The sequence below is a fragment of the Falco rusticolus genome, chromosome 3, assembly GCF_015220075.1.
Source record: "Falco rusticolus isolate bFalRus1 chromosome 3, bFalRus1.pri, whole genome shotgun sequence".
Lineage (NCBI taxonomy): Eukaryota > Metazoa > Chordata > Aves > Falconiformes > Falconidae > Falco > Falco rusticolus.
In genome coordinates this window covers 35,787,303-35,809,679 of record NC_051189.1, presented here as the reverse complement: position 1 = coordinate 35,809,679, position 22,377 = coordinate 35,787,303, and the positions used below count along the sequence as shown (strand labels likewise).

At 44.0% G+C, this 22,377-nt stretch overlaps 1 protein-coding gene across 6 annotated transcripts in view; it reads right to left on the bottom strand.

Annotated features, from left to right (window-relative positions):
• LOC119144790 (zinc finger protein 704-like) overlaps window positions 1-22,366 on the bottom strand; it is a 240,270-nt gene extending 217,904 nt beyond the window's left edge. For 2 of the 6 annotated variants that reach the window (XM_037380572.1, XM_037380579.1), the window contains exon 1: window positions 22,223-22,258. The gene's annotated coding sequence lies outside the window, so the exon portion shown is untranslated. Of the gene's footprint in view, window positions 1-22,222 lie in introns of all 6 variants that reach the window. The other 4 variants (XM_037380586.1, XM_037380583.1, XM_037380580.1 and 1 more) reach the window with 4 other exon arrangements.
• Between the last annotated feature and the right edge of the window lie 11 nt (window positions 22,367-22,377).

Genomic DNA, 22,377 nt, shown 5'->3' with positions numbered 1-22,377 from the left:
AAAAAATAGTTCATAGAAACTCCAAGAATCCAAGCAGACTGTAAAAGAAATATTAATGAAGTTGATAAACATATCTTCTTCCTTCAGTCCCTTTGTACTTGCTATGTTCTCCGCACAGACACTCTGTATTTTCATTTCTTTCCTCATCAGTAACAGATAAAGAAGGTGGATAGGTTTAATATTGCTAAAGAAAATCTGGTGTACACATGTTCAGTGCAGCAGGGGAAAATGAGCTCTCCAACATCCCAAAAACATCACCTGTCACTAAAAGAAAGTGGTGTCTCAGGGTGATACTGCACTAGAGTAATTCCCATGCTTTGATAATCAAAGGACTCCTCCTAGTGCTGTCTTCCATCTGCTGGAGAAAAGATCACACAGATAGACCTTCCAGCCAGATGGAGCCACCAAAAATTCTCTTTATCTATCAGAAAGCTCAGACATAACTGAGATGCACTCATTCATATTCTCCTGCTCTCGCTCCTGCAAATACCCAAAGATAAATTACTCAGACAAACTCAGATTTAGACTTTAAATGTCACAGGCAAATCTTACGCAGCTCATTTTTCCTTTCATTTTTTTTTTCCTGGCATGGAAGAAATACTCTTATTAACTCACTGGGGATCATGTCTTCCTTCTACTATCTGGGAAAAAGTACAATGTGACAGAGAGACATTGCACAATATGAGGCTGGTGGAACTGCTCTTCAACTTTATCCATTAAAAAGCCCCAAATCTATTTCAACAGTTGTGAATCTTCTGCAGTATTGCCAACCCTCTTCTGGATACCAGCATCCCAGCCTGACCCTTCTATAAAATGGGAAGGCTATGGTGATACAAGCTCCCGTAATTTGTGAGGTGTCTTCTTTTTTTTATTATTTATAATTTTTTTATTTATGTATATAGAACTATTCTTGGAGCAAGGAAGATTAGGAGGTAGACACACACACACTCCCAAACAGTACTGAACTCAAAAGTGGGGCTCTCACTCCTCAGCTAACTCTCACAAATCCGCAAGGTAGGCAGCAGTTCACTGCTCACGCACCTCCTCCTTGGACAACTGATTCTACTGGGAGCCTTGTAAAAATTGCAGCATCATATTAAATCTTCCCAAGACTATGTATTTGTCAGCATCCTGAGAAAACGGACTTTGATAACTGTAATGGCATATCCTGATGATAAGTACCAGAGGTGAGGCTGGCAGCAGTGCTGCTTATTACAGCTGATGGCACTTCCCCATTTCCAGAACAATTTTCAACTTAAAAAAAGGCAGCCTCACGCTAAATGTAATTTTGAGTATCTCCACTAAAATGATATGTACTTCTGAAAACAACGCTGAAAAAAAGTACTTCTCACTTCCCAAGTTAGAAGGTCTTGGCAAAAGGTCTTTTTCTTTGAGAAGGGTGAGTATCACTACTTTTTGAAGCAGGGACTTGACATTACCTAGGAAAAAGCTTTATGTCAGAGAGATGCTTTTTACTGCCTTCTGAAATGGGAAAGGCATAAACCTGTGAAAAAGGCGTAGAAGTAAGGCAACAGGAGAAGAGTAAGGAGAAGTGGGAAAAATTGGGACCAAGAGATATGCGGGGAAGGTGATGGTTAGGGATAGGCAAGGAAATCTGGCTGAGAAGTCAGGGAGAAAAGCAGAATGCAGGAGGGCAAGAGTGTAGGAAGGAAGGAGGGTGAGAGAGTAAGTCAATCTAGGCAAAAGCTAAGGAGAAAAAAAATGGGTGAAAAAGGAGAGTGAGATCAGGAACTGTTTGGATGAAAACAAGGTGAGCTGAGACCCATCTCACATGCAGCTGGTACAAGGGGAGAGTGGCACTGGCTTGGCAGAGACAGGAAGACACAGAGCTAAGGAGGCACTAGCAGAGACCTGAGATGATGGATGGGAGACTGGCAACAACAGGGAGTCAAGCGAACAACAAAGTAAGGGAAGTCCTTCTGGGCAAAAAGAGAAAATGTACAGACTGCTAAAATGGCAAGTGTGGTTGCGGAGGGAAATACACCTAGGGGAGCTGTGAGTGAGGGAAAGAGGCAAGAATAAGGCTTAGGAAAAGAGAAGCAACACAGAAGTAGAAAGAAACAGGTCTAGTCAAAAGCAGAGGGTGAACATATGCAGTCACAATAAAATACACACTTCAGGGACAACTGGGCTAGAACATATCTTTTGCTTTATCTCATTTCTCAGCTCTGCTGGCACCAGTAGCATAAAGCAGTAGGTAATAAAAATGGACCGGTATTACAGGACAGTTCTTTCAAAATATGAAACAATAATGCTCTGTGCCTCTTAAGGGCGTCATACCAATTTACCACGTGAGCTGTGGGTTTTGTTCAAACTGTCTTCTTGAGCCACACCAACAGCTTGAGGGTCCGCCATAGGGAGTCCGTACTCCCCATGGAAAACTAGACTTGCCTGCCCTGTAATCTCTCACACCCAGCATCTGTGGGAGGCTGTGAGCAGTCAGCTACAGCTCTGCAGGGTGTTGATGCCTCCCATCCTTGCACTGCCTGTAGCACAGCTAGTGCTCTCCAGATACAGCCACGGGGGTGGAATAAATGACCCTCAGCTTCTGCTGGACAAGAAAGGGACAAGGCTCCCAAACCGTACCAGAGGCAAGCAACATGGGTGGCCAGACCTTTTTCGTGCTTGTGACTGAAAGTGAAAAAAACACCTTTCTAAGTAAACAAAGGTCCAAAACCTGCCAGAAACACTCTGGTCTTTTTGCCACTAGAGCCCTCCCCAGGTTTCCAGAGGCTGCCAGGTGAAGCAGGAGTGTGGGGGACTCCCTTTGAAACCCATATCCAGGTGCTGCTCCTGCAGAAACCACACTGCAAAGGAGGGAGAGAGACAAGAAGAGGGGGGACACACCTGCCCCAGTCCCACCTTGATGGGTCACATGCAGTGTATACCCAGATCTGAGTGCTCCTGGGTCCCACTAGTCTAAGCATGCCCTTAATGACTTCTATGGTAGCTGGCAGGTACACCCCCCACCCCCTATTACTGTATTCTCTTTGTGCATTTTAATTCACTGAACTGGTGTGCAGAGCCCAGGAAAAATGACAGTGAGATTTATTTCTCTGTTGAAAAAGCTGCAGAAGTGATGCTGCTGATGGCTGCTGCTAGAGTTATAGATGCATCAGGGTAAAATACAGTGCTGAAAACCTGTCCCATGACCCAGTACAGAAGAAATTTTTAAAGCAACTCAGCAATACACTCAGATGTCAACAGCAGCCTCTTAGCTACTGGAAAGAAGTATGTGTGGGAGACTTTGCTGCTCCTGCAGTCATTCCAATGAAGTCCAATTTCATATAATCAGCTCGAGCAAGTTCAAGGGAAGACCCAGGGTGGGGGAGAGAAAGGAAAGGCATGAGAATAAGCAGCAGTCATCCAAAACCATAAAGGTCTATTTCCTGGTATTCTAGTTACCCATGAACTGAGGGTTCTGTGCCCAAATCACTCTTAAAGCCTCAGACAATGTTTTTTTCCGTCCTCACCTTAGCTAGAGAAATCCAGCTGCAAGATATGAAGATATCCAGCAAGAGTTTACTATATGCACCTTGAAACAAGTGCAGCAGAACTTGAGCCTCACCTCCTCTAACACTGACCAGTATAAAACACACACTATTAACAGTGGTATCTAATGTATGGATTTTCAAAATAAATAGAATGGAACAAGCTTACAGAAGCTTTCTCCCAGAATTTCCCCATGTCCTGCAGAGTACTCTCCAACAACGTGTGATCTGTTTCACAGTTCTTGAGCCAAAAAAAGAGGTGAAGTTAGTGTCTCCTATCTCCAGAGACCTTTCTGTAGCTATATCCCAGTAAATCCATGCCATTCCTTGCCTTGGGGCTGCATCCCTCACTTCTGAAACCAAGAAACCAATTTCAAAAGCTCTGGTGATTTTAGGAGTGTTTTATATTAACTAGGGATTAGATGATTTCTTGCACATTCAGGAATATTGTTGCTGCAGCTTCTACCACTTTTTGATTTCTTTTTCTTCTTCATCCAAAGGCTTACCTGCTACCTCAGACTCCTCCTTTGCCCACACCATCCCAATGCGATGGCACTAAGTATGGAAGACTGAAAGTCTCCATGCTCCTCTGTAGTAATCTCCCATACTGACTGCGTTTTAGAAGAAAGTAAATACTGGAAAGAAGTCCCTTCATCACAGAGGTATTAGTGGGCTTCAGATCTTTCCTTGAAAAGTGAGATACAGCAAGATGCAACCTCATAAAATGGCTAGTGGCACAACAGCCAAAGTGCTCCCTTCCCCATTAGTTAAGACCCAACTGCAAGGCACTGAGAGTATGTGATATATTTAAGAATATTACCCAAACACAGTCCTCTCTACCTTTCTCCTAATGGCCCAGCACAGAGCAGCGCTAAATTTCCTGTGGAACAGAGCACAGCAGATGATCATGGCATGCTTCGATCCTAGCAGACTTGCCTTTAATCAGGCAGCACAGTTCAGAGCCAGTTCAAAAAAGGACTGTCTATAAGAAAATACCCCACATCTCAGCCACTGAGAGCTTGCTTCAGGAAATCTGCAGACGAAGCTGAAAAATGTAGCAATTTAAAAGAAGCAAAATTGGACAGTATGAGCATTTACCTTTTACCTGAAAATGATTCATGAGACACCCCCACAAAGTGTCAGACAACAGCAGAGCAGTTCATCTGCTCTTGATAACTCAGCATTCCCAAGCCATCAATAGCCATTTGAGTACTCCTAAAGTAAATTTAGCTTCATCTTCATTATTTTCTATATTGAAAGATCAAGGATGTAATCATGGATGTTTATGCAATGGCAAGAGGGCACAGTATTGTATGTTTTATTACACTACCAAAGCAGAATCTCGTTCAGACACTGCTAGTGTATAATTTCTGTCTCTCTAAAAGCTGGAAGGCAATCATTAGCGCGTTGGATCTGGCAAGTTCATATTATCTATCTGATAATTATAGAAAGATGGAGAAGCCTTCAAAAAAAAAAATACCCTCCAACTTCTGCATTTACAACACACCTGATCAAAACACTATTACCATTACCTAAATTACTAGATCTTTCCCATAAACCATTATTTAGAACACATCAACATTTGTATAAAAAGCATTAAATAATTATTAGAGGCTGTACCAACTCTGTTTTATCTTCCTTTACAACTTCAAAAACATAAAACTATGCAATGACAACCTGAATGCAGGAAAACATTGTATTGATGATGACTACAAGCTAGGCTACATGGCAATTTGTTAGGCATTACTAGCTCAAATGAACACTACAACACAGCTCTAGTTTTTCAAAATATGTATACCATTAGCCAATGCTACTCATACTGCAGCTAAATACACACCAAAAGATAATCTCATCCTCCAGTAGAAAAGGACAGAAAGATGAGAGAAAAGGGAGTGGGTGAGGGCATACATATGCATACAAATACAAAGTAATAGGGATGACTGGCCTGTGTCTCATTATCTGATTTATTCATGCTTCAGGTAAAGGGGAGACAAGGAAGAGCCAGGAAGATCACAGACGCTGGGACAAGATGGCTACTAAAGGAGCTGGAAGAACAGAAAGAGAAATCACACTGAGCAAGGAAAGCAAAGCCTGACAGATGATGGCTCTTCAAGAATGAAGTTCAGCCAAAACCAGTGATTTGGGTTAAAAAAAACCCAAACCACAACTGCAAGGCTAAGCCTGCTGGGAGCAGCGAGGTGCAGGAAGAGTCCGTGAGGTGCTTTAATTGCTCTGTTCTCAGGCAGAGACTTCACACACCCTGGCATCTCACAGACCCCCAGCAAGCCTCACATTGCAGCCTGAATGACACCAACCAGAACTGCAGGGTTCCTTATCTCTCCAGCTTATGCACCATTTTAATTATGCTGGTTGTCTTGGCCCTGGGCAAGTTGTCCCCACAGGGGCCCTGGCTGCCTGGCTCAGGACCAGCGCAGATAACCAGGGGGTCCCTGGGGAGCCTACTTCAGCCCCTGGCTCCCACCCCGGCCTCTGCACGAGCTGCAGCACTGCCGACCCCCACCTCAACCCTCACCTCTTGGTTTTTTTCAAAGAAGCCTTAGGATAAGGTAAGACTATGAAAGCTGCAGTAAAAGCACACCAGTACATGCATCCTGCTCCCTGTTAATTCCCAAAACTATAGCAACAAACAAATAGATTCAATTAGTGAGGTGGATGCTAGCGCAATTCAATGGGATTGGTACACACGTTATAACAAGATGCTGGAGCTGCAGCCCAATCACATTTACATGAAGAAATCATTTTATGCAAATCTCTTATCCATGAGTGAAAGCCGTACAGGAGAGGAGAAACAGCACTGTATGGAGATTCACGATGCATGGCAGATGGGCAATTTAAGGTAAATCATACAATTCAGTTATACAAGACACATAACCTGGGGAGAAAGCGTGTAGTTTCAAAGTCATAAATAATTTATAAATAATACAGCCTTCTTGTGAAATATCCAAAAGGCCAAGCACCCATTTTTCCCATTATTTTTCTCCACTTTCACAAACCAGAGGGATGCTGAAGATTAGTATCTTATCAAGAATGACTTAGTTTTGGGGGAGGACAGACTTAGATGGTGGAGTCAGGGGCTTGCAGGCAGGATGGCAGGAACCGAAGGTGGCAGGAACCGAAGGCAGCAGGACTGCTGAGCCCACCCACCTGGGAGCAAAGCAGCAGAAGTCAAAAGGAAGGGGCTGGAGGGGGCTGAGGAGAGAAACTGTCCCCCTGGGAGTTCATACCCTGCCAGGACTGTCGCTGCCAGCCTGTTCAAAATCACTATTTGTTTTCTGCCAAAAATTTCAGGTTTTTTTAAGTGAAATCTAGTGCTCAGATTCACAAATCACAGCTGCAGCATCCCCACACATGGCCTGTTTTCTGTCAGCAGTGGTGCCTCTTCAGAGTGCTGGCTATGCACTGTACAACACACAGTGACACCTCTGTATGCAGTTCTCCAGCTTCTTTCAGCAATTCTGTTGTGATACCTCAGCAGTCTGACACCTTCTTATCTTTGTTACTCAATACAATACCTGCCCAAATTCCCCTGCAACAACCAATTAAACTAATTTCTCATTTTTCCAATGTCCTGCCTGGTGACCCTGCATGCCCATCAGTGTTCCTACAGGTACCTACCTACTGATAGATATATACATAGTTCATCATTTACTTTTATGTTGCAGACTCTTTGCTCTTCAAAGTCCTTTTCAGATCTGCATGCTCAGTTTGCATTCAATTCAACGCAATCTGGCTGGTTTGTTGTTCGGGTTTTTTTTAATCCTTAGGGGCAGATATCCATATGCTCGAGGATATCTTTATAGTCTGAGTAACTCCTAACATTTGTTCTTTCACCAGACCACTGTTTCTGCTTGCTTATATACAGATGTAGATGCCTTATATGACTTTTACAATGTGTTTAAGCAGTCTCCCATGCTCAGCCTGAGGGTACTAATTTTCTTCCTCCTGACTTTCTCCTGTTTTCAACTGGTCTGCTGTTATTCAGGTGTGGGAAAGGTACTTCAGTGTCTAAAAAGCCCTAAAAGTTAAAAGATAGATATGTACACACACAATTCAGACCTTTTCTGAAACTCTTTGAAGTCTTGGTGTGTATTTTCTTTGTATTACAAGTGGTAAGTTTGTCTAAATGCAACAGGAGTGTAATTCTCGAGTTCACTGCTCGTGCCGCATGTGCAGTATAAGGCAAATGATATAAAACAGAAAAAAGCCCCTGATTTATTTTCTTACTAGCCTGACAGATATTAGCATCACTGTCTCATATCAATTAGCTGCAATAAAAAGATGAAAATACTAACTACAATATTTCTTCTCAGTTTTAGGAGTGTTGCACTTTTTACATGAGCAAAACTAAAAATAAACATAGCTTTTGTATAATAAAGAGCAAGAGTAGCACCAAGTGTCACTTTATCCATGCAGTCACCTCTCTGCACCAGGGGTTTGCATGTATAATCACTCTGAAGCCACAAAGGCGTATGAACGTGCAAATTCCAAAGTGATCTACAAAAAAATCTACATTTTTCAGTTATCATGGAAATCTTCTCAACAGCTATTGTTCATGTACCCTTTGGCCTGTCAGACTTTGCAACTTTTTGGTTAACAATGAAGTTTGTTTCTGAAGTTTTCTAGATATGTTAAAATTAATTAAAATGCCATACGAACTCAAATCCTCCCAAGCATTTCTTCTTCGCACACCACAGACTTTAGGTACCAAAATCAAAGACCAAAATATATTTTCTATAGGAAGGAATATCTTTCTTGATTAAACTTATTCCTACCTAAGTCTACCTCCATTTCCCAGTTCAGATTTTAAAGGAAGAAATTTTCACTCATTTTGCAGGTCACTGACAACTTAAGTCACTCTATCACACGTGCACCTGTTTCTCTTTCAAAGACTCTGATATTGCAAATAAATTCAAAACTTAAACAGTACCTAAGCTCTTATGCATGCCTTTAATTGGGGAGGACCTGTGTAAAGGCTTGGATTTCATCCTCTCCTAAAATGAGAATGTTCCTTTTCCTCTGGGAAAATCAAACCACTTATGCTAAGACCACTCCTATTTCTTTCACCTCAAAAAACTTTATTCCTGACCTGGAAAGCCTCCTACAGTCTCCAAGGATTGCACTAGAACAATAGTAGTTACACTGAGAAGGCAGCACAGTATATCTAAGATCAGGCTCTTTGTGAATTTTAAAAATCATGAATAGGAAATAAATTTATATGAAAAATGCTTCAGTCCTTGTTTTGCAGAGAGTCAGGGGATAAAACCAAATTGGACATCAATAGTCAAAGGATAACTCTACTGTTGCTGTCCTGTTGACAAAGATTAAAGCTATGCCTGTAATTAATACAAAATTAGCTTTCAAGCCAAAATGAGAAGGCTAAGGTCACAGATAACAGTTACATTGCTCCCATGTGCACAAAAAGCAGCACGTTTGGTGGGCTTTGTTTCCAGGCGTCTGTTAAGTTGCCAGGAGGAGGAAACACACGGTGGCACACCATACCATTGTGGTTTACAACAAAAGCCCTCTCTAGGCTTGCGTTGATAAAAGTCTCCTGCCTTGAGTCTTGCATATGATACTGCTTAAGGCCTATCAGTATGACAGCTAAACTCAGCACCTCGTCTGCTATTCCATGGAGGCACATGGGACATGACGCCAGCTACAAATTGCCTGGAAACAGAGCTACTAAGAACCTGGCTTTAAAGGAAGGGAAATACTTAGAAAAAGCAAGACAAGAGGCTTGCACAATAAGTGTTATTTGTCCAACATTTACAGGCTCCAGTCACTGCAAAGAGTGAGATTTTTGCTTATTTTTCACATACACGGTCAGAACAGGGATGAAATAACTGCTCTTTGGCACACATCCTACAGGATCAGAAGATGATGACAGATACTGCATCCCTGCTGTACAATCTAGGGAGCATATAAGAGATTTTTTGTTTTAAAACCTGAAGGTTAAAACAGTGAAAATGAACTGAGAAGCAGACACAAAGTACCAAGAATATGTCGATACCCTTTCTTTGGTCAGAATGGAAAATCTTTTTCAAATTTTTTAAGAACTAGAGAACTGTTATTTTAGAACACACTCTCTTAAAAAAAGACTGCCTGCTAAGAAGGTGGCACAGAGGTGGTCCTACTGCCAGCCAGCACAGCTGCTTAAGAGTGTACTTGGTGGAATTACAGAATGGTTGATGTTGGAAGGCACCTCTGGCAGTCATCTGGTCTCCCCCACTCAAGCAGGGCCACCTAGAGCTGGCTGCCCAGGACCACGTCCTGCTGGCTTTTGAGTATCTCCAAGGATGGAGACTCCACCTCCTCCCTGGGCAACCTGTGCCAGTGCTTGGTCATTCCCACATTGAACAAGTGTTTCCTGGTGTTCAGAGGGAACCTCCTGTGTTTCAGTGTGTGCCCAGGTCCTGTCACTGGGCTCCACTGAAAAGAGCCTGCTTCGTCCTCTTTGTACTCTTCAGGCATAATGAAAAGACATTAAATATGTTTATAAATATGTCTATAAAGACATTTATGAGATTCTCCCTGAGCCTTCTCTTCTCCAGGCTCAACTGCCCCAGCTCTCTCAGCCTCTCTTCATAGAAGAGATGCTCCAGTGCCTTATATAATTTCATGTTTCTTTTGGAGGACTCCCTCCAGTATGTCCATGCCTCTGGTGCACTGGGGAACCCATAACTAGACCCAGCACTCCAGGTGTGGCCTCATTAGTGCTGAACAGAGGAGCAGGATCATCTCCTTCCACCTGCTGTCAATGCTTTGCCTAATGCAGCCCAGGACACCATTCACTTTCTTTGCCACAAGGGCACACTGCTGGCTCAAGGCTAACTTGGTGTCCACCAGGACCCCAGGTCCTTTCCTGCCAAGCTGCTTTCGAACTGGCCAGCCCCTAGCACATACTGGTGCCTGGGGTTGCTCCTCCTGAGGGGCAGAACTTCACACTTCCCCTTGCTCCTGGTAGCTGTACCACTTACCAGTTCCAGTTTTGGATGTGGGATAATTCCTAGCCGCTCTCTGCAGCAGAGCAGAAGGTGACATCCCCTGGACACAGCGCTGCTCAGCTGGGGCCAGCCACAGATACAGCTGCCCCCCTGGAAGCCAGACTCCTGTCAGCATGTAAACGACCCGTGTTGGTTACATCCTGCTGCAAGCTCCACTTTACAATCTGCACTGTATCAGCATCCCCTAATTTAAAGCTCCATATGTACCAAAGGGCCAGACCATGCTTTTGGATGGTAACCCTTTCCCATATCAAACACCCACCACTGCCAGGGCTGAGGGACAAAAATCCACTAGAGAGGGTAACGCAGGAGAGAGAGAAGTTTAAGCTTGCAGTGCATGCCCTCAGCCACAACACTCCCCTACCGCCTAACTGAAACACCAGTTTCAGGAAGAGAAAGCAGCTCTGCATTTCTCCCTGCCACCGAAAGAAACCTCACTCTTTAGCACGCAACTCACTTAATAGGACTAATTTTTTATTTTTTGTTTGCGAGAGCTTGCTCCTTATCTGCATAAAATAAGGCTGATACAGACACACACCACAGGTACTGGAGTGTTAATAAAACCAGGTGGCAAGGTGTTTAAAAGGTATAAATCTGTCAGCTCTGGACATTCACCTACAGCAATCTTCAGACTTATTTTTTCCTGAATTCAATCTTTCTAAGTGCCAGCTGCTGATGAACTGCAGGGAGCATGATTTTTCTTAAATGATGAACACTAACACTTCAGAGTTACACCTCAGAAAATCAATTGCTACCTATTGACAGATAGCTTAGGCACAGAAATTCTGGAGGGTTGTTTGTTTGTTTGTTTGTTTTAATTCCTCTAGACTCCAGTGAAAGGAAGCCTTTTCTGTTTAAAGCTGTTGCTTTTTTGGAGCATCAGTGTAATTAACTATACATGCTAATACTTAATACAGAAAATGCAACTGCTCTGTGGAGCAGGGCACATATCGTGCTGGGTGGAACACAGAAACTGCAAAGACTTGGAAATTCTCTTTCCCAGGGAACCACAGCACTGCAACGTATGATTCCTGCCTAGTTCAGAAAACCAAGTGAAAACAAATTTTCTTGGTTATTGTGTTTTCTGAATAAAAAGGTACTTACTGCTGATTAAAACTGACAACTCCTGGCAATTTCACCACTGTCCAAGAACTAACATTTCAGTAATTCCCACATCTGGGAGAAGCAAAGAAGTGACAAAAATCAACCAAGGGTTTCCAGGTTCCCAGACTGCCAACCATGGGGTCTAAACCTCCAGAGCTTTGTTGTCCTGGGGTATCTACAACTCGCTTCTTGGTCCACCTTGCTTCTGCACAGAGCCACATCCCATGGTGCTGGATGACTCCAGCACTTCCAGGTTCCATGGTCTACAGCTGGAGATGAAACCCCCAGGTTGCCTGCCTCCAAAAAACCCCTAAGAGAAGATTCCCGCTGCTCCATTATCTGCCACCTTACCTACCCTGTCAAGACCCCTGCAGCTGCTAGAAATGAGGACATGGCCAGGCAGGTCTGTCAAGGCCACCCCTGCAGGAGTTCAGGGGTCCCATCACTGGTTTCACAGACCAGGCTTCTCCTCCCAGGGCAGCTGTGGGTGTTGATGTGCCTTTTGGGAGCCAACTGCACCATGCTACTTGTGCACGCTATGCCTGAGCCCTAAATAAAAGGGAAACAAATGCTGAGTTGCTGGCTACCTCCCTGCCAAGTAAATAATTCAGCTAATTTCCTCATGATAATGACATCCCATTTTGGTGGGAAAGCAATCCTCTGCTTCTGGGCTAGTTAGCTTTCTCCAGTACTTCTCTAGGGCTGTTTTTAAACCAAACCTGTTGAGGAATGATAGACTCATAGAATCGTTTAGGTTGGAAAAGACCTTTAAGATCATCAAGTCCAACCGTTAACCCAGCACTCCCAAGTCCAACACTACACCATGTCCCCAAATGCTGCATCTACATGTCTTTTAAATATCTCCACAGATGGTGAATCAACCACTGCCCTGGGCAGCCTGTTACAATGCTTGACCACCCTTTTGGTGAAGACCTTTTTCCTAATATCCAATCTAAACCTCCCCTGGGAGGATGGTAACAGAATCACCTGGAAGCAAGCATCTATCAATTCATCATAACTGTTCAGGCCCCACACCAGACCCAGACATCACTTCTTTCCCTACCATCCACCTGACTGTTAATGCTAATCAATTCCTGGTGCGTGTGCTTTCCAGAAATGAGATGAACTTGATAGGCAAAATTAAAGACGGAGTCACAATTGAGTAAGGGCTTCAGGGTTCACTCACACAAATTAAAACACACAAATGATACTGAAATGTAAATTAAGACTATGAAATTAAATCTTCACTTTAAGAATGGAAAAGAAGATTAATTCTTGCTTTCACCTCAGTCAATATAATTGACTGTAACAACAAATTAAAAGATTTGACAGACTGTCCACCAAGATACCCTGGGAAACTGAACTGTTGTACCTCTATGTAACTAGCATAAAAACATTTCCCAACGCATTGGCAAATTTCATGTACCAAATTGCCAGGAATATTTTTTTCCAAATTCAGCTACACTGGCAACACCAGGTGACTATATGTATGCAACCCATTTGACTATCAAGTATATATTTAAGAAAACAGATAAACAGGAAAGCAAATTACATTAGAAAAATCAAACCACATTAACAGAGAATATTTGAAGTACAGACTCATTATATATGGTCTATAGGTAACTTTACCTCAGGACCACATGCATAATGTCACATGCTACTACTCCCTTGAGTGATTTATTAATCCACACAGAAAAGCTCTGCGACAAGTCACAGCACAAGAGTCACGAAATGGAGGTCGCTGTGCCAGCTAGCAAATGACACATTAAAAAGGGGGAAAAAAAGACAGAAAATGCTCTTTATACCTTCCACTTCACTATGAAGATGAGGGATTTATTTCACTAATCCATGGCTGGCAGTGTCGGGGCTACTTGGAGCTGCAGAGATGGAGAGAAATATCCAATTTTCAAATCCCCTCCAGCTACATAAAGGTAAGATATAAGAGCATTCCTGCCCCCACTGAGCTGTTATTCCACCACCTGCCTGTATTGGGCCAACACCATTTTCTGAAAAGGCTAAATTAGAGAAAGTCGCAAGCCAAACCCCACTTCCTCCTGTAAACAGGACAGTCAATTCAGATGGCCAGGATAGTGCCAAAACGTACTTTTTTATGACATGTTCATTTGCAGTTTATTTTGCTTGCCCAATTACAACATTATACCTCTATGTGAAGAGTGTGAGGGGGAGGAACTGCACAAAGGACTTTGCCTATCCAAATATAAGACTATTTAAGCATTAGGGTACTATTTACCCTTCTGGGGGAAAAGCAGTGTCCTTTCTTACAAAGTGTACTAAAAATGAGGCAATACTTGACAGTACCTAGAAGTGTGAGACAGAATATACAAATCTATTTTGGCCTTTCAATATTTTCTTCTTCTTTTTCCTTAGGCAAGCAAATCTATAAAGCCTCTCATCTAGTGTGTTAGATTAATAAATGATGAAGCTACAAACAAGAGAGCCCCAACCTTTCATGATGTATTCTCAATTATTTTGCATTTAAAAGTAAAGGAAATTAATTTAATCGCTGTAATTGCCAAACTAAATGACACAATCTTGCCTATCATAACAGATCAAAACAATATATTCACATTTACCAAATAATTGTAGAAAGTGTAAATTTCACTCTGAATAGCTTTTTGTGATGTATTAGCTTCCAGCCCTGGAAAAGTACCTACCAAACATTGGAGCAGAGGTCATGGAGATCATGCTTTTCTCCACAACTAGGCTCTGGATCAGAGCTACTTCTAAGCTAAGCTCTATGACAGTCTTTCAGAAGAAAGTGAAATTTTATTTTGGAATGTGCTTGGTGAACATTCCTCATTAAAGTAAGTCTGGTGGAACCACAGGGTTTTTTATAGTTCGCAGGCTCTGACAGTCTGTTTGTTGGTCTTACGCCCTCTACTAGAACAAAAAGTAGGTATTATTTATTAAAGGAAGAAACTTCTGCAGGCAATGCAGAATGTTAGGACACCACCCTCAACACCACCAGTAGCAAATTCTTCAGCAATAGCTTCAGGAATTTCTTCAGGCATCTCCCTTACACTCCAGTTTCTTAAACCAATCTGCCTGGGTGGCAGCCCGAGTAGCATCAGGTAAGAGAGCATGATGTAAGCACCCGTGCTCCCCTGCACCCCTCACCCCCAAATCTGTGCCATCTTCCACTGCTCCTCCGAACTCCTCCTACCATTGCAAGCCTGACCTCTTCATTAACTCTCTCCCACCATGGCACAAACCCTAGAAGAGGACTGACTTCAGGTCATCTTTCTCTGTGTACCTCTTCCACTTTGAAATCATCTTGCTTGGACGTAACAACTCAGGACCAGCGGCACTCCAGGTAAAGCTTCTCTGCAGCCCTGCACAGCAGCACTAGCCCTTTCATGCATGTCTGGAAATAGCCTGCCTGGGGTAAACTAAGATTTTTCTATCCCATTTTTTGTGGCCACACGCCCGTGGTGGCTCACAGCCACATGGCAACAAGCATATCCATGCCTTTCTCTCCTTCAGTCACTTCCAAATGAGGAGTCTCTAATCCCTTTGGCTTCAGCTGCAAAATTCCCATTGATTGATAATGGATTTTCCACTGATGTAGAATCAGGCACTTTGACTACACCACTACGAATTGACAGAAGAGAGCTCTGTTAATCCTTTATAAGCAAGCTTAATCTTCTTGGTTTATAGAAGCAGGACAGAAGGCCCTGTTTTCTCCAATATCAGCCAGAACGTGATTACTATTTCTCCTTTTATTTGATTGAAACCAGTATTTTTTCAGAAGACACAAACCCAGGCAACACCACAGATGCACACTTCTGCCAGGTGAAAAAGGAAGAGTTTGAGCTATGAATCCTGCCGCTGAAAGCTGGGATCAGTGCTCTGGGACTTACAGTTCCTCCATAGAAAGTGCCATCATCTGGAAACAACAGACTGACAAAGCCTTTATAGCATTCACCTTCCAATTAAACATGAGTAACATCTGAAACCTCACATTAAAATAGCTGTAAGATTTGTTAGGGTTCTCTCTCAATGATGTGATTTGAACATTTCCTGTACATTAGCCATAGTTAGTGCTATTAAACCGCAAGCAAGTATTAGCACCTTTAAAGACTGCTACAGAATTTGGCTAATAACTCTAAAGCAATCAAGTCATCAGAAAGATGAACTGATCTTACATTAAGACACTTTTTCCATTAAGATTAGATTCTGTTAGATCAACTCAAATACACTTTATTAAGTCAGTGGTTTATTAAGTCAGTGGACAGCAGAACGGCTCTTTTTGCAGGAGAGGAAATTCATCACTACAATGTCTGGTAAACAGGAGCTCAATCATGCAAACTCTTGCTCAAAAGAGAAACCACAGCTCACAAAGACTTGTCCCATTGCAGTCAACAGTCTGAGCAAGGATACTCAGCAGCACTAAAATCCTGAAAGATCAAGACCAAATATTACAATTGTAATTGGCACTGCATATCAAACAGCCCTTTAATTTGATGTCCTGTCCTGCGGTGCGGTAGACACAAACACTTCATTGATTTAGTAATTCATCATAAGCACTGCTTCTATGCTAGGATGAAAAGAAGTCTTAAATACAGCAGCTAAGTGGTTCCTCTAAAACACTGGAATGCCACATATCTCCGTAGGACAATAAAATGTTCAGCTTTTGTCAAGCATTTCATTGCCGCTGTTTAGTTGGATGACCTTTTGAAAGGAGCAGTGGAGGCTGACGTACACCTTCATTAAAGCAGCACCTCCTTCTTTCCCCCGCCTGGGAGAACAATGAGCATGGGAGGGAAGAGGTGAGCAATCCATGGAGTAATGAAGAGATTTTGTTTCAGAGGGTTATCAATTATTTATGAGTAAATCCCCAGATGAACACATCCGAAGCTGAACAGTTTTTAATACGTTTCACTTCTGTACACATGGCACAACACAACCAGACACGAGCTAAATTGGATGTCTGACTATTTGAGGTGTCAAAGAGTGAGTTGAATCCAGACGTTAGTAAATCACTGTTACGTTTTTAAAAGTACAACAGTCTCCTAGATTTAAAGCTCCTTCACAGAATTCCTCCAACACTCACAGAAATCATTCTTTATAATATTTCCCACTCATCAAGATCTCAGCAAAGAAAAATCTCATACTGAAGAATTTCTGTAATTATGCTGACATAGTTGTCTAAATAGTCTAATACTCAAACTCTTATAAGCATATTGCACGGCTTTGAATGGAATTTTATTCCACAATGGAATGAAATGGACCTGAACTTTTCCTATTAATAAAAGGTAAGACCAAGTTATGGTCTTTTTCTTCAAAACAGGGTTTATGCTTTTCAAAACAAAGCTGTTGTCCTTATAGTAAAATTGTTTTATAACTGTGCTTTTTAAAGAGCAGATCTAAAGACTCTTTCTGTGATACGAGAAATACAAACTGTACACATCGGTCTTCTCAATGAAGCAAGGCCAGTGACACCAAACGGTTGTATTTGCTAGGCACGCTTTCCACAATAAGTCATTAATTTATTTACAAATGCTGTCATTGAAAACAGTCATCCTGCAAGTCCTGAAATGAAATCAAACCCACTGCCACACAGTGAACGTCCAGATCTGTAGAACTGTTCTTTGAGCTCCTTTTTCCCACAGCTCCCAACCAACAAGATGCTGCCAAAGTCAACACAGCCACCACTGTCATACTTCAGTGCCTGTGTCTACAGCAGCTGTCACAGTGGCCCTGGGGCCACCTTTAACACCAAATTCTGGTACTCCTTGAACCCAGGAACCAGGCCGGAGCCCTGCCAGGACGTGTCCTGCAGAGCAAGCCCCCCAGGCTGGTTAGTGCCTGGCCAAGCGGTGGCGAACTGCACACAGGCTGCCCCAGAGGCAGAGCAGACAGCAGCCTCTGCAGGTTCCGCTGCCCCTCGAAGCCTGCCTTCCAAAGGGATGAGTGTGGGGAGAAGCTCATCAAATAACATGTTTTAAACCACACGTGGAACAAGCACTTTCTGGCTTTTTTGCAGAACAACCACTGGAGAAGAGCCAAGTATCTCAAGCACTCTCTGCCCCATCCCATTTAGGACAGTGCTCAACCCAGCATCTCCAAGCTCCAAGGAGCATGCTCCACTCCCATCCTAACCTGGCTAGACTAAACTAACTGCGCCAGTACCAACCAAAAAAAAAAAAACCCCACTTAAAAATCCATTTTAGATTTGTTTGCATTACTTTAGACAGTTTGTTATGTATTGGGATGAAAGGAGCCCATTAAGTACATCTATATTTACTTCATTACAGTGTGGCTCTTGAAGTTAGATGAAAAGATTTACTCTGGCCAAGTTTGTTTATTCATCAACATCAGCTAAGATATGTTTTCAAAGGCTCATCCTCATGGTATTTACATGAAAGCGCACAGATTTTTTTCAAGGGTTGTATCACATTCTGAGAACTGGAAAAGGACAAAAGAAACTTTTGTGAGAGTTATGAAATCAAGGATCAGTAGAGGAAGAATTCCTATAATTTCTAGTTATTTGGGGGGGGGGGTGTGCGGGAAGGAAACCACTCTTTCCCATCTGGAGTCATTCTTTCTCATCCTGCAGATGCATCAACAGCCACAAACTGTAAGTGGATGATCATCCTCATGCCCCAGCCTAGATAAGGTCAACTGGCACACTGCTCACCGAGGAGCACCAGAAGTGAAGAGTTCATCCCACCTGAAGCACAAGAGTTTAAGCATATGTAGTCTCCCAAGTCTCTAATCTTTTTATCTGCACTTTGACATGAACAATTAGACCTTTTTTCACAGGTGGTATTGAAGAAAAGCTCTTCATTACTGCTAGCAAAGCATTACGTAGAAATACATACAGCCCACCACTGACCAACCCCAGCTGTGTACAAGTCCTAGTTATCTCCGACAGGAACCCAAACAAGACTTGATACTTGCATGCCTTCTAATACCAAAATTTTATCCTCAAATTATCTAAATATTTAAATGACATTTATGGACACTGTCTTTCCTCATGAGTTTACATTTTCCCACGGAAGACTTCCAGAGTGATTAACAATGCTGATCTTTATCCTTCACACTGACTATTCATTCATCCTTTCTAAAAGGAATACTGCTTACATATGACCCAAGAGGGCTGTAACAAGGCAGTATTTATCTGCCCTAATAATCTATCGCTGCTGCTTTGATTAAAACTTGGTTATATCACATGCACAAAGCACAGGAACGCCTCCTGTCACTCATCATCTTCACGTGACAGCTCTGCTTGGTGCACCTCTGCAGAAGCAGCCTTTGGAGGTCCCACCACCTGCAGCTCACCCTCCCCAGCGCAGGAACAGCAGGCCCAGCGCTGTAAAAAAACTGCTTCACCATGGAAGAAAAGCAGAGTGAAACTGCAGAGGGGGTTGCAGCTTGAGGCCTCGAGTGAGTCACCAGACGCCTGCAGGTTGGCATTTACCCTGGTTCACGAGCAGGGCAGCGCTGCTGCTCGGCACACAGGGTTTTCAGGAGGTGAGGGGCCAGGGCGAAGGTGAGCCAGATGCAGCACACACACCTCTGAGAGACCTACAGAGAACCTGCAGGATGGCATGACAATTCAGAGCGTGAGGCATACCAGGATGGAGATGGGGAAACAGCAACCAAGAACATCTCAACTCCCTTCAGGAAACCGGCAGCCAAATCTTCAGGCTTCAGCTTCCTCATCTGTTAACAGGATTTACAGGGCCTCCAAGAGCCTGCACAAATGCACAGTGGTTTCTAGAGAGTTTATTACTGGCAGTGTGACACAAATGAGTGTGCACTGCTTGCCCTTTCCATGTTTTAATCAATGTAAGCGATATCTGATTATACGAACATTTAGAAAGACACCATTTTCCCAAAGAAGCCATCCTGAACTTCCACCCTCACCAGAATGTTAGTTTTTTGGTGTCATTATACACAGTGTAAGACCTGCAACCGATAGCATCTGTGTGACACAGGGCTGGGCAGCAAGCAGCCAGGGCACCCTGCATCCAAGCTACAGGCTGTACCACCAGGGCCTCATCCAGTGCATCTTCCCTGCTGGCTCCATGCAGGGCCTGAGCCAGCCGTTGCCATTCATTCAGCACTCAAACCTGGGAGGGGGTTCTCTCAGCTCCAGTCTGGCAACCCGTGGATAAGGGCAAGTCTCAGCGTTCCATGCCCTTTCAGCCTGCCTGAGTTCCCTCCCGGCCGCAGCGCGGCCCCCAGCCCGCAACACCTCTGGGGCTGAGCGACCCTCACGCCCCATGCCTGAAATCTGCTCCATTCCCAACACCTGGAAGCACAAGCATTACTATAGGAGCCTGGGTTATGTTATTTGAATGATTTATTGTTTCAATTAAGTGCTAAATAATGTTTCCAAGCCTTCTTTGTCTATTAATCTTACTCTTAAATTATATTTTGCAGTTGCAGATGATACAGTGTTGCAACTACTTTGAAAAAGACCCTCCCTCCTCCATCCCTCCATCTTCCACAAGGAAGAAAATTGTGTCCCGTTCCAATCATTGAACTCTACAGCACTTTACCATGGACATCGATGAGCTGATAAACAGATTTAAATCCTTTGTGCGTTAAGGAGGTCCGCACTGCCCCAGGAACAAGCGCTTCTTAACTAAATGCCATTAACAGCCAGTAAGAATTTCTTGTGAGATCCACATTCCTTGTGGATTCCTCAGAACTGTGCTTCTTAAAATATGAATCAGCCCTAGATTACTGAGCATTTCTTATTTAGGACTTGAAATCCAGTTGCCAGTTTCAGATCAATATAACTTTAATAGTAGAATAAATTTAAAGCTTATCTAGTAGCAGTCATTTGTATATAATACATGAGCTAAAGCCACATTCACATCGAAGTGCCTGGCAATGAGGCTCATGAGGAGCACTGTGGCTTAAAATGCAATGGAATACCTGTTTCTTTTCCTCATTAAATGATATTTCATAAAAGGAACTGAACAAAAGATAGGTGAGCTTGCTGAGTGGTATATCCCACCACCTTCGCTCACATGAGCAATGTGTTGCCTTCAGATCTGCTTCTCATTTGAAAGTTGCAGATCCCCATTGCTGACCTGAACGATGATTTTATGTTAATAAAATCCTGTGTTGAAATACTGGTTAAACATAAAATTGCTCTTGTACTTCAGGCCTGCAGGACGTTGCACATAATGTACTCACTGCTTTTGTTTTCAACGAGGGCAAAGGACACTTACCCCTTACAGGATATGCTCCACAGGCTGCAGGATTTGGCCCTTGTTAAATAAGCTAACCCCTGAACTAATGACTTTTCCAGGAAGGGGAGGCACTTGCACTACACTGACGCCGTGCACCTCACATACAGGTACATTTATCAGGGCAAAATTTTTAAAGATGTAGAATAACAAACCCTGGAATTTGAAATTTCTAATTCTGTATTGCTGAAGAGAAACAAAGACAACGAAAACGTCCTTCTGTTTACCTACTGGGTACCTTTAGCAATGCTTGCTTCTGCAAATGCTCTTACCAGACACTACTCCGATCATCGTTTAACTGCAACACAGACAGACTTCAAGAGGACTAAGGAAGACTCGCTTCATGTTCACACAGCGCTCTTGTTTTATTCAAGTTGAATAAAGCAAGAACTCCAGATAAAAGTTAATCAAGCACGGCTGCTAGGAAGGGGGAAAATATTGTCTGCCATAATTTGATCTTTGCTCCTTCTCTCACTCTTTTTCTGCATTTATTGCTTAATGGCTCGGTATTATTTCAGAGGCCATTCCTTTTACAAATGTTATCAACTCCAGTATTCAGCACCACGGATGATACATTACTCTCCTTAACCCCAAATCTCTGAGGGACAGATTTGAAAGAAAGGTTAAAGACCTCCATCCTTCAAAGCATTACAGTTCAGACACCTAGAAATCCCGATGTTTGTTTATTTAGATAACCGGATCCATTAGCCTAGGTAACACTTCAAGCTACACAACTTTTTGCTATGACTGCTTGCCGGTTTTTCCTTTGCCCTCTTAGAATCACTAAGGGCAACGAAGGCTCCGAGCAGCAAACGGTGCGTTAGGGCTAAGCTGTGCTTGCGGCTCTGACCGCGCCGGGAGAAGCAGCCCTGCTCTCCCCCAGCGATCCCTGCCTCTTCAAGAGTTTCCGAGACCCAGCGCTGATGCCGCCGTGAAACAAACCGGAGTCTGTCAGCACCTAACAGGATCTGAATGAAAACAGAGTTGCGAGGCTGACCCGCAGCACCCCGAGCCGGGCGGCGCGCTGAGCCCCGCCGCCGCGCTGCGCCCGGGAAGCCGCCCCGCAAGCGCAGCCCTGCCCGCCCCGCACCGTGCCCCGCACCGTGCCCCGCACCTGCCGCCGCTCCCGGCCCAGGGCCCCCCCGCCCCCGGCAGCCAAATGGCCGCCGCGCCCGCAGCACGGCCCGCGGCCGGGCAGGGCAGCCCTGCGGAGCGCGCCGAGCCCCGCAGCCCTGCGGTGGCCCCGCCACCAGCCGCCCGCAGCCGCGCCGCGACCCGCGCCCTCAGCGACGGCACCCACCAGCCCCCCAAAACACGGACGCGGCAACTTCGCGCACCGTCCCCAACTCACCGGGAGGCGCCGGCCCCGCGGAGAGGCGCGCCCGGGAACGCCGCCTCCCGCGGAGCGCTGCCCGCGGAGCGCAGCCCGCAGGGGCCGGGCAGCGGCGCGGCGAGGGGAGGGGAGGGGAGGGGAGGGAGGAGCAGCAGCAAGTTGCGGCGCGTCTC